Raw genomic sequence first — 13,218 nt, 5'->3', positions numbered from 1 at the left:
GACGTTATATTTAAATAAAACTGGTGAGTTGGTATGACGTTATATTTAAATAAAACTGGTGAGTTGGTATGACGTTATATTTAAATAAAACTGGTGAGTTGGTATGACGTTATATTTAATAAAACTGGTGAGTTGGTATGACGTTATATTTAAATAAAACTGGTGAGTTGGTATGACGTTATATTTAAATAAATATGGTGAGTTGGTATGACGTTATATTTAAATAAATATGGTGAGTTGGTATGACGTTATATTTAAATAAAACTGGTGAGTTGGTATGACGTTATATTTAAATAAAACTGGTGAGTTGGTATGACGTTATATTTAATAAAACTGGTGAGTTGGTATGACGTTATATTTAAATAAAACTGGTGAGTTGGTATGACGTTATATTTAAATAAAACTGGTGAGTTGGTATGACGTTATATTTAAATAAAACTGGTGAGTTGGTATGACGTTATATTTAAATAAAACTGGTGAGTTGGTATGACGTTATATTTAAATAAAACTGGTGAGTTGGTATGACGTTATATTTAAATAAAACTGGTGAGTTGGTATGACGTTATATTTAAATAAAACTGGTGAGTTGGTATGACGTTATATTTAAATAAAACTGGTGAGTTGGTATGACGTTATATTTAATAAAACTGGTGAGTTGGTATGACGTTATATTTAAATAAAACTGGTGAGTTGGTATGACGTTATATTTAAATAAAACTGGTGAGTTGGTATGACGTTATATTTAAATAAAACTGGTGAGTTGGTATGACGTTATATTTAAATAAAACTGGTGAGTTGGTATGACGTTATATTTAAATAAAACTGGTGAGTTGGTATGACGTTATATTTAAATAAAACTGGTGAGTTGGTATGACGTTATATTTAAATAAAACTGGTGAGTTGGTATGACGTTATATTTAAATAAAACTGGTGAGTTGGTATGACGTTATATTTAAATAAAACTGGTGAGTTGGTATGACGTTATATTTAAATAAAACTGGTGAGTTGGTATGACGTTATATTTAAATAAAACTGGTGAGTTGGTATGACGTTATATTTAAATAAAACTGGTGAGTTGGTATGACGTTATATTTAAATAAAACTGGTGAGTTGGTATGACGTTATATTTAAATAAAACTGGTGAGTTGGTATGACGTTATATTTAAATAAAACTGGTGAGTTGGTATGACGTTATATTTAATAAAACTGGTGAGTTGGTATGACGTTATATTTAATAAAACTGGTGAGTTGGTATGACGTTATATTTAAATAAAACTGGTGAGTTGGTATGACGTTATATTTAAATAAAACTGGTGAGTTGGTATGACGTTATATTTAAATAAAACTGGTGAGTTGGTATGACGTTATATTTAAATAAAACTGGTGAGTTGGTATGATGTTATATTTAATAAAACTGGTGAGTTGGTATGACGTTATATTTAATAAAACTGGTGAGTTGGTATGACGTTATATTTAAATAAAACTGGTGAGTTGGTATGACGTTATATTTAAATAAAACTGGTGAGTTGGTATGACGTTATATTTAAATAAAACTGGTGAGTTGGTATGACGTTATATTTAAATAAAACTGGTGAGTTGGTATGACGTTATATTTAAATAAAACTGGTGAGTTGGTATGACGTTATATTTAATAAAACTGGTGAGTTGGTATGACGTTATATTTAATAAAACTGGTGAGTTGGTATGACGTTATATTTAAATAAAACTGGTGAGTTGGTATGACGTTATATTTAAATAAAACTGGTGAGTTGGTATGACGTTATATTTAAATAAAACTGGTGAGTTGGTATGACGTTATATTTAATAAAACTGGTGAGTTGGTATGACGTTATATTTAAATAAAACTGGTGAGTTGGTATGACGTTATATTTAAATAAAACTGGTGAGTTGGTATGACGTTATATTTAAATAAAACTGGTGAGTTGGTATGACGTTGTATTTCTTTCCACGTTAATTTAACAGATCTGCAGACACTTCTAAAGATAGATCTACTTCTCTATTTCTATGCTGCTAGTGTGTGACAAGCCAAAGTGGGCTAGGACTTCAGGTTGGACCGAAAGTAGTGTACACTGAGTTTATAAGCGCATATATTGACTATGCCACTTGAGCTTTTGGGGCAGAGTCGATAGCGCACTGGACTTTATATTTTTTATTTAACTAGGCAAGTCAGTTAAGAACAAATTCTTATTTACAATGACGGCCTACCAAAAGGCAAAAGGCCTCCTGCGGGGGCGGGTGTTGGGATGAAAAATATAGGACAAAACACACATCATGACAAGAGAGACAACACAACACTACATGAGCCTCCCTAGCTGTGCCACCAGAGATCCTGGTTCGAGTCCAGGCTCTGTCGCAGCCGGCTGCGACCGGGAGGCCCATGGGGCGGCGCACAATTGGCCCAGTGTTGTCCGGGTTAGAGAGTCCCATCGTCCGGGTCCCATCGTGCTCTAGCGACTCCTGTGGCGGGCGTAGTGCACGCTGACACGGTTACGGTGTTTCCACCGACACATTGGTGCGGCTGGCTTCCGGGTTAAGTTGGCATTGTGTCAAGAAGCAGTGCGACTAGGTTGGGTTGTGTTTCGGAAGACGCATGGCTCTAGACCGTCGCCTCTCCAGAGTCCGTATGGGAGTTGCAGTGATGAGACAAGACTGTAACTATCAATTGGATACCAGGAAATTGGGGAGAAAAAATAAGACCTAAGACAACAACATGGTAGCAACACATGACAACAACACAACATTTTAGCAACACAACATGACAACAACATGGTAGCAACACATGACAACAACACAACATGGTAGCAACACAACATGACAACAACATGGTAGCAACACAACATGACAACAACATGGTAGAAACATGGTAGCAACACAACATGACAACATGGTAGCAACACAACATGACAACAACATGGTAGCAACACAACATGACAACATGGTAGCAACACAACATGACAACAACATGGCAGCAACACAACATGGCAGCAACACAACATGGTAGCATGATGGTAGCAACACAACATGGTAGCATGATGGTAGCAACACAACATGACAACAACATGGTAGCAACACAACATGACAACATGGTAGCAACACATGACAACAACATGGCAGCAACACAACATGGTAGCAACGCAACATGACAACATGGTAGCATCACAACATGACAACAACATGGTAGTAACACAACATGACAACAACATGGTAGCATCACAACATGACAACAACATGGTAGCATCACAACATGGCAGCAACACAACATGGCAGCAACACAACATGGCAGCAACACAACATGGCAGCAACACATGACAACATGGTAGCAACACAACATGACAACACAACATGACAGCAACACAACATGACAACATGTCAGCAACACATGACAACAACACATGACAACATGGTAGCAACACAACATAACAACAACACAACATGACAGCAACACAACATGACAACATGGTAGCAACACAACATGACAACATGGTAGCAACACAACATAATAGCAACACAACATGGCAGCAACACAACATGACAAAAACATGGTAGCAACACGACAACATGGCAGCAACACAACATGACAAAAACATGCTAGCAACACATGACGACACAATGCCTAGAGGGGTGTAGGGGCTAGGTAATGCTTAGAGGATGTAGGGGCTAGGTAATGCCTAGAGGATGTAGGGGCTAGGTAATGCTTAGAGGATGTAGGGGCTAGGTAATGCCTAGAGGATGTAGGGGCTAGGTAATGCCTAGAGGATGTAGGGGTTAGGTAATGCCTGGAGGGGTGTAGGGGCTAGGTAATGCCTAGAGGGTGTAGGGGCTAGGTAATGCCTAGAGGGGTGTAGGTGTTAATCTGGAAAGATAATGTGGACAGGGTGGGTTTGATATGAAACTGTGTCATGAGGCCTAGAGGAGGAGGAATGGAGAATGTACAGGGTGGGGTTCATCCCAAACAGAGGAATGGAGAATGTACAGGGTGGGGTTCATCCCAAACAGAGGAATGGAGAATGTACAGGGTGGGGTTCATCCCAAACAGAGGAATGGAGAATGTACAGGGTGGGATTCATCCCAAACAGAGGAATGGAGAATGTACAGGGTGGGGTTCATCCCAACAGTCTACGGTGGCTTCCTGGTCCTGGTCAACCCAGCTGTCTAGTGCATTTCATAGAGAGAAAGATGTTGAAGGGAATTTGGGCCATGCCACATGTAGAACAATATACCTTTTAGGTTTTAAAATGACACAGTCGTGTTGGGAATCAGAGGGGGGTCTTACATTGTGAACCAAGTGTGTGTGTGTGTGTGTGTGTTGTATGCGTCTGCTTGCAACTACGTATGAGAGAGTGTTAGTCCTGTTCGTTATGTTCACCTCTTAGTTGCGTCCCCTCAGCCCTATTTTATAAAGAAGTATAACTCTATCTGCTTCTTTGGGCCCTAGATCCTGCTCCGCAGATGTGTGTGTGTGTGTGTGTGTGTGTGTGTGTGTGTGTGTGTGTGTGTGTGTGTGTGTGGCTGTTCGTGTTGTTCAACATTAGTGATGACCATTTTTTTTAAAATCAACATTGGCCTTTTTCTTTGACAGCATATTGGATGACTGTCATTCATATTCCATTCACCCAGTTCTGTAACCTCCATAGGTTTAGGCTACTGTCATTCATATTCCATTCACCCAGTTCTGTAACCTCCATAGGTTTAGGCTACTGTCATTCATATTCCATTCACCCAGTTCTGTAACCTCCATAGGTTTAGGCTACTGTCATTCATATTCCATTCACCCAGTTCTGTAACCTCCATAGGTTTAGGCTACTGTCATTCATATTCCATTCACCCAGTTCCGTAACCTCCATAGGTTTAGGCTACTGTCATTCATATTCCATTCACCCAGTTCAGTAACCTCCATAGGTTTAGGCTACTGTCATTCATATTCCATTCACCCAGTTCTGTAACCTCCATAGGTTTAGGCTACTGTCATTCATATTCCATTCACCCAGTTCTGTAACCTCCATAGGTTTAGGCTACTGTCATTCATATTCCATTCACCCAGTTCTGTAACCTCCATAGGTTTAGGCTACTGTCATTCATATTCCATTCACCCAGTTCTGTAACCTCCATAGGTTTAGGCTACTGTCATTCATATTCCATTCACCCAGTTCCGTAACCTCCATAGGTTTAGGCTACTGTCATTCATATTCCATTCACCCAGTTCAGTAACCTCCATAGGTTTAGGCTACTGTCATTCATATTCCATTCACCCAGTTCAGTAACCTCCATAGGTTTAGGCTACTGTCATTCATATTCCATTCACCCAGTTCTGTAACCTCCATAGGTTTAGGCTACTGTCATTCATATTCCATTCACCCAGTTCAGTAACCTCCATAGGTTTAGGCTACTGTCATTCATATTCCATTCACCCAGTTCTGTAACCTCCATAGGTTTAGGCTACTGTCATTGATATTCCATTCACCCAGTTCTGTAACCTCCATAGGTTTAGGCTACTGTCATTCATATTCCATTCACCCAGTTCAGTAACCTCCATAGGTTTAGGCTACTGTCATTCATATTCCATTCACCCAGTTCTGTAACCTCCATAGGTTTAGGCTACTGTCATTCATATTCCATTCACCCAGTTCAGTAACCTCCATAGGTTTAGGCTACTGTCATTCATATTCCATTCACCCAGTTCTGTAACCTCCATAGGTTTAGGCTACTGTCATTCATATTCCATTCACCCAGTTCTGTAACCTCCATAGGTTTAGGCTACTGTCATTCATATTCCATTCACCCAGTTCTGTAACCTCCATAGGTTTAGGCTACTGTCATTCATATTCCATTCACCCAGTTCTGTAACCTCCATAGGTTTAGGCTACTGTCATTCATATTCCATTCACCCAGTTCTGTAACCTCCATAGGTTTAGCCGACGACATGATAATGTAATTTCCCTTGACCAGTCATGAGGTTGCTACAACCTAGCCTAGTGTTTCTCGAACTGGGTCCTGGGGACTCCAAGGGGGACACAGTTCGTTGTTTTTTTTGTTGCGCTAGCACTACACAGCTGATTTACATCACCAAAGCTTAATGATGAGTTGATGATATGTATCATCTGTGTAGTGCTATGGCAAAAACCAAAACGGGCACCCCTTGGGGTCGTCAGAACCGAGTTTGGGAAACACTGACCTAGCCTATAAATAAAAGTGTATAGCGTAGATTGACAGGTCGAGAGAGAAATTGGTGGTAATCACGGTGACAAGACAGTGACACATTCAATACCGCCACACTCTTGCCTGCATCTAGCTGATCTAGAGTGTAATCATTATTTAGGTTGGTCACTCCCTGTTTTCTTCCAATTGCTTCTGTTTAAGAAACGTTTTGTGAACAACAGCCGGTGCACGATATCTAAGGAAGTCTCGAGCCATTGCTCACCTGAGGTAGAGTTTCTCATGATAAGCTGCAGACCACATTACCTACCGAGATAGTTTTCGTCTATATTCTTCGTAGCTGTTTACATACCACCAGTCAGAGGCTGGCACCAAGATAGCATTGAATGAGCTGTATTTCGCCATAAGCAAACAAGAGAACACTCACCCAGAGGCGGCGCTCCTAGTAGCCGGGGACTTTAATGCAGGGAAACTTAAATCCGTTTGACCTCATTTCTATCAACACGTCACATGTGCAACCAGATGGAAAATAACTCTGGACCACGTACGTGTACTCTACACACAAAGATACATACAAAGCTCTCCCTTTCCCTCCATTTGGCAAATCTGACCATAATTATATCTTCCTGATTCCTGCTTACAAGCAAAAATTAAAGCAGGAAGTACCAGTGACTAGATCAATTTAAAAAAAGTGGTCTGATCAAATCATATCAAATTTTATTTGTCACATACACATGGTTAGCAGATGTTATTGGTCACATACACATGGTTAGCAGATGTTATTGGTCACATACACATGGTTAGCAGATGTTATTGGTCACATACACATGGTTAGCAGATGTTATTGGTCACATACACATGGTTAGCAGATGTTATTGGTCACATACACATGGTTAGCAGATGTTATTGGTCACATACACATGGTTAGCAGATGTTATTGGTCACATACACATGGTTAGCAGATGTTATTGGTCACATACACATGGTTAGCAGATGTTATTGGTCACATACACATGGTTAGCAGATGTTATTGGTCACATACACATGGTTAGCAGATGTTATTGGTCACATACACATGGTTAGCAGATGTTACTGGTCGACTACAGATGCACAATATTTAGGTAGGTGGTTGTGTAAGCCAGGGAGACATCATAGTTGTGTTTTCAGATTAGCCTTGTTAAAATCCCCAGCTACAATAAATGCAGCCTCGACTCTGTCAATCACCACATTCTTATCGGCAGACTCAACAGCCTTGGTTTCTCAAATGATTGCCTCGCCTGGTTTACCAACTACTTCTCTGATGGAGTTCAGTGTGTCAAATCAGAGGGCCTGTTGTCCGGACCTCTGGCAGTCTCTATGGGGGTGCCACAGGGTTCAACCCTCGGGCCGACTCTCTTCTCTGTATACATCAATGATGTTGCTCTTGCTGCTGCTAATTCTCTGCTCCACCTCTACGCAGACGACACCATTCTGTATACCTCTGGCCCTTCTTTGTGTTAACTAACCTCCAGACGAGCTTCAATGCCATAGAACTCTCCTTATGTGGCCTCCAACTGCTCTTAAATGCTAGTAAAACTAAATGCATGCTCTTCAACTGATCACTGCCCGCACCTGCTCGCCAGTCCAGCATCACTACTCTGGACGGTTCTGACTTAGAATATGTGGACAACTATAAATACCTAGTTGTCTGGCTAGACTGTAAACTCTCCCTCCAGACTCACATTAAGCATCTCAAATCCAAAATTAAATCTAGAATTGGCTTCCTATATCGCAACAAAGCATCCTTCAGTCATGCTGCCAAACATACCCTCGTAAAACTGACCATCCTACCGATCCTCAACTTTGGTGATGTCATCTATAAAATAGCCTCCAACACTCTCCTCAACAAACTGGATGCAGTCTGTCACAGTGCCATCCATTTTGTCACCAAAGCCCCATACACTACCCACCATTGCGACCTGTACGCTCTCGTTGGTTGGCCCTCGCTTCATACTCGTCGCCAAACCCACGGGCTACAAGTCTATGCTAGGTAAAGCCCCGCCTTATCTCAGCTCACTGGTCACCATAGCAGCACCCACTCGTAGCACGCGCTCCAGCAGGTATATCTCATTGGTCACCCCCAAAGCCAATTCCTCCTTTGGTCGTCTTTCCTTCCAGTTCTCTGCTGTCAATGACTGGAACGAGCTGCAAAAATCTCTGAAGCTGGAGACTCATATCTCCCTCACTAGCTTTAAGCACCAGCTGTCAGAGCAGCTCACAGATCACTGCATCAGCCCATCTGTAAACAGCCCATCCAACTACCTATCTCATCCCCATACTGTATTTATTTATTAATCTTACTCCTTTGCACCCCAGGATCTCTACTTGCACATTCATCTTCTGCACATCCTACCATTCCAGTGTTTAATTGCTATATGGTAATTACTTCGCCACCATGGCCTATTTATTGCCTTTTAACTCCTTTCTTACCTCATTTGCACTCAGACTTTTTGTTTTCTTTTGTTGTACTGTATTATTGACTGTATGTTTTGTTTATTCTATGTGTAACTCTGTGTTGTTCTATGTGTCGAATTGCGATGCTTTTTTTCAACAATCTATTATCTTTTTGTACTGTAAAACATTTGTGGATTTCTTTTGAAGGCTTTTCAAAGTAAAGTTATTTTTAGGGTATTCAGGCTTGATTTTAATTTATTTCTCAGTTTTGACTGTGATGTGTTGGTTTGTTTCAGTACAGTGGGATGATTCAATGGTTTTTACCTGTTTTATGTTGTTGTCACGACTTCCGCCGAATTCGGCTCATCTCCTTGTTCGGGCGGCGTTCTGCGGTCGACGTCACCGGCTTTCTAGCCATCACCTCTCCATTTTTCATGTATCCATTTGTTTTGTCTTGTTCCCTGCACACTTGGTTTTCATTCCCCAATCAATCTACATGTATTTATTCCTCTGTTCCCCCTCATGTCTTTGTGTGAAATTGTTTGTGTGTTACGTGTTTTGTAACGTGCCAGGCTTGCGTTCATTATTTCTGTGTTATTTCACGAAGCTTGTTTGAATTGTTATACATTTATGTTTTGTGACTGTTTTTACGCGCTTTGCACTTTGCCTTGTTTGCTGGAGGTTTTTGACGCAGCTGTCTGTTTATCTCTCCTGACTAAATAAAGTCTGCGCCTGTTCACAATTCTCAGCTCTCCTGCACCTGACTTCTCCACAAGTACGCACACGCCTGTCAGTTGTGGTGTGCAACAGTATTTTCTAACCAGTTAAAGGAGACCCTACTTCAGGGATCATCAGCTAGATTCAGCCATGGACCGATTATAATTTTTTTGAATGGATGGTCAGGGGCCCAGAACATAATAACAAATCATTTGTAGACTGCAATTTGACCTAAAGCCCACACAGATATATTTGACTAAAACATAATTTCAAACCTTGCTTACATTTATATACGATCACATATATCTCTCTATAATGCATGGGAATACTGTGGTACAGATTTACACAATAAAAATAACTTGGAGCTGATTGGCTGGTGTTTTTACACTACTGTACAATATGTCCCCCCCCCCCCCCCCCCCCCCCCCTAAAAATGATGCTCAGAAAACTTGGGGGCCAACTAAAATCACAGCAGGCCAAATTCGGCAGCCAGTAGGGGAACACAGCCCTACTGATGTGTGAGTAGGAATGTAATTCAATAAATTGCAATACATTGTAATATGTATGTAATATATTGTATTGTAATACAAAGTACAATGTAATATGTTCTAGTACTTGCAAATGTAATAGTAGCATGTAGCAGTGGATAAAAGCAGCATAGCACAGTCAAACTGAGGAGATTCTAACAAAAGTTTTTAATCCAAATGTATCATAATTATAAAAAACACATTTTATTTTTATCATCATATTCATCATCATCATATCATCATATAGATATTCTGTCCTGTCCTGCTTTTCGATGACAGTAGTTCTAAGGACCTTAATTCACAGCCGTCCAATCACATTCACGGATAAAGTTACGTCAGGGCTGTGTACACCAATCGGATAGTCTAATCAACTATCAACATCCGCCTATGTGCATTGAAGGTAGCCATTTTTATTTTTTGGAACCGAACTAGCTAGCTAACGCTATCTCGCAGTACAAACCTGCAGTTGTAGCTAGCTAGATCAATATAATTACACCAAAAACATTTTACTTGAACTCGAGGAAGGTAAGATATTTATAATTTGCACAATAATGTCGAGTTAAAAAATAAATAAATTGTATTGGCGATTATTATTTTCAACTGTTAACAAAGGTGGTCCTAGAGCATGTCGTGTTTACATTAGCTAGTAGACCGGGACTGAATAATACTCGTTCTATTAACGTTTACTTTCTCTATTATGTTTGAATGCAATCCAAGCTATTTAGCTACAGTTCAATATGATTATGTGTATCAGTGCACCGTTTAGTCAGTTGTGGTTTCTTGTGTCGGACATCTAGAAATGGTATTCCTCGGTACCGGTGGGTCGATATTCACCAGCGGTCCATCGCGACTCTCTGGACTGGAGTTGCCCACCCCTGCCCTAGAGATAGTAGCAGACAACTCAAATGGAACTGGAAAATATTACCATAGTAGTACAACATAAATACCAGACTACGATCTGTACTGTACATATTTGTTATGTCTGTTTCTCACACCACCTTGGGCCAAGATGGGGAGAGAGAGAGTCATTCAAGGTCTCTGCAGGGAACAGAAAGGTCTGCCTGCCCAGTACTGTACTGTAGCTACCTACAGTAGATCATCTCTATATCAACCTGACCAATATTATACTGTAGTGACAGTTTATTACATATCTATACCACTCGAGGAGCAGTGACCTAAATAGAAGCATCGCATACACCAGTAACAGCATTAACAGCAGTAGTCTGTTATAACAGCGCATTACACCACATAAACCGGCCTGTGTCACGATGTTCCGGTAGGTAGACAACCAACCTGAACCTAGCTAGTGTCTCTCTGGCCAGTGTTGAACGACTGTCTGTTTGTGTGCTGATAGCTATCACTTGCTGTCTAAGAGGCCAATATTTAGATTCATACTCTATTCAACAGTCTTTTAGTAATTTAGGTCCCACAACGGACGGGTGGTCTCTCTCTGACTCTAGGCCTGCTGTAACCTAAAGCTAGAGGCTATATTTCTACAGTCCCTAACCGTGGATAGCTGGCGGCATTCGCGCAAAACTGAAACCACCGCATTTAAACATGGAAAGATGATTTGGGATTATGGCCGAATATAAAGAGTGTATTTATTTCCTCTGCAAGGCAAGCAAACAAGCGAAATGTCAGTATAGAGACAAAGTGGAGTCGCAATTTAGCAACTCAGACATGAGACGTATGTGGCAGTGTCTACAGGCAATTACAGATATTACTGTACTGATTGAGCTAGAAACACAAACATTATATATTACTGTACTGATGGAGCTAGAAACACAAGCATTAGATATTACTGTACTGATGGAGCTAGAAACACAAACATTATATATTACTGTACTGATGGAGCTAGAAACACAAACATTAGATATTACTGTACTGATGGAGCTAGAAACACAAACATTAGATATTACTGTACTGATGGAGCTAGAAACACAAACATTAGATATTACTGTACTGATGGAGCTAGAAACACAAGCATTAGATATTACTGTACTGATGGAGCTAGAAACACAAACATTAGATATTACTGTACTGATGGAGCTAGAAACACAAGCATTAGATATTACTGTACTGATGGAGCTAGAAACACAAGCATTAGATATTACTGTACTGATGGAGCTAGAAACACAAGCATTAGATATTACTGTACTGTTAACTAGAAACACAAACATTATATATTACTGTACTGTTGGAGCTAGAAACACAAGCATTAGATATTACTGAACTGATGGAGCTAGAAACACAAGCATTAGATATTACTGTACTGATGGAGCTAGAAACACAAGCATTAGATATTACTGTACTGTTAACTAGAAACACAAGCATTAGATATTACTGTACTGATGGAGCTAGAAACACAAACATTAGATATTACTGTACTGATGGAGCTAGAAACACAAACATTATATATTACTGTACTGATGGAGCTAGAAACACAAACATTAGATATTACTGTACTGTTAACTAGAAACACAAGCATTAGATATTACTGTACTGATTGAGCTAGAAACACAAACATTATATATTACTGTACTGTTGGAGCTAGAAACACAAGCATTAGATATTACTGTACTGTTAACTAGAAACACAAGCATTAGATATTACTGTACTGATTGAGCTAGAAACACAAACATTATATATTACTGTACTGATGGAGCTAGAAACACAAGCATTAGATATTACTGTACTGTTAACTAGAAACACAAGCATTAGATATTACTGTACTGATTGAGCTAGAAACACAAACATTATATATTACTGTACTGATGGAGCTAGAAACACAAACATTAGATATTACTGTACTGATGGAGCTAGAAACACAAACATTAGATATTACTGTACTGATGGAGCTAGAAACACAAGCATTAGATATTACTGTACTGTTAACTAGAAACACAAACATTATATATTACTGTACTGATGGAGCTAGAAACACAAGCATTAGATATTACTGTACTGATGGAGCTAGAAACACAAGCATTAGATATTACTGTACTGATGGAGCTAGAAACACAAGCATTAGATATTACTGTACTGTTAACTAGAAACACAAGCATTAGATATTACTGTACTGTTAACTAGAAACACAAACATTAGATATTACTGTACTGATGGAGCTAGAAACACAAACATTATATATTACTGTACTGATGGAGCTAGAAACACAAACATTATATATTACTGTACTGATGGAGCTAGAAACACAAACATTATATATTACTGTACTGATGGAGCTAGAAACACAAGCATTGGATATTACTGTACTGATGGAGCTAGAAACACAAACATTATATATTACTGTACTGATGGAGCTAGAAACACAAACATTATATATTACTGTACTGATGGAGCTAGAAAC

At 39.6% G+C, this 13,218-nt stretch overlaps 1 protein-coding gene across 6 annotated transcripts in view; it reads left to right on the top strand.

Moving 5' to 3' along the window:
* Positions 1–10,250: 10,250 nt before the first annotated feature.
* LOC110492709 (RNA-binding protein 10) overlaps positions 10,251–13,218 on the top strand; it is a 122,072-nt gene continuing 119,104 nt past the window's right edge. For all 6 annotated transcript variants that reach the window (XR_016487062.1, XR_016487061.1, XM_090201666.1 and 3 more), the window contains exon 1: positions 10,251–10,376. The gene's annotated coding sequence lies outside the window, so the exon portion shown is untranslated. The remainder of the gene's footprint in view (positions 10,377–13,218) is intronic.

Source organism: Oncorhynchus mykiss, chromosome 16, assembly GCF_057628025.1.
Source record: "Oncorhynchus mykiss isolate SJ-2025 chromosome 16, ASM5762802v1, whole genome shotgun sequence".
Classification (NCBI taxonomy): Eukaryota; Metazoa; Chordata; class Actinopteri; order Salmoniformes; family Salmonidae; genus Oncorhynchus; species Oncorhynchus mykiss.
The sequence above is the reverse complement of the archived record's forward strand: the minus strand, read 5'-3'. Positions and strand labels throughout refer to the sequence as shown.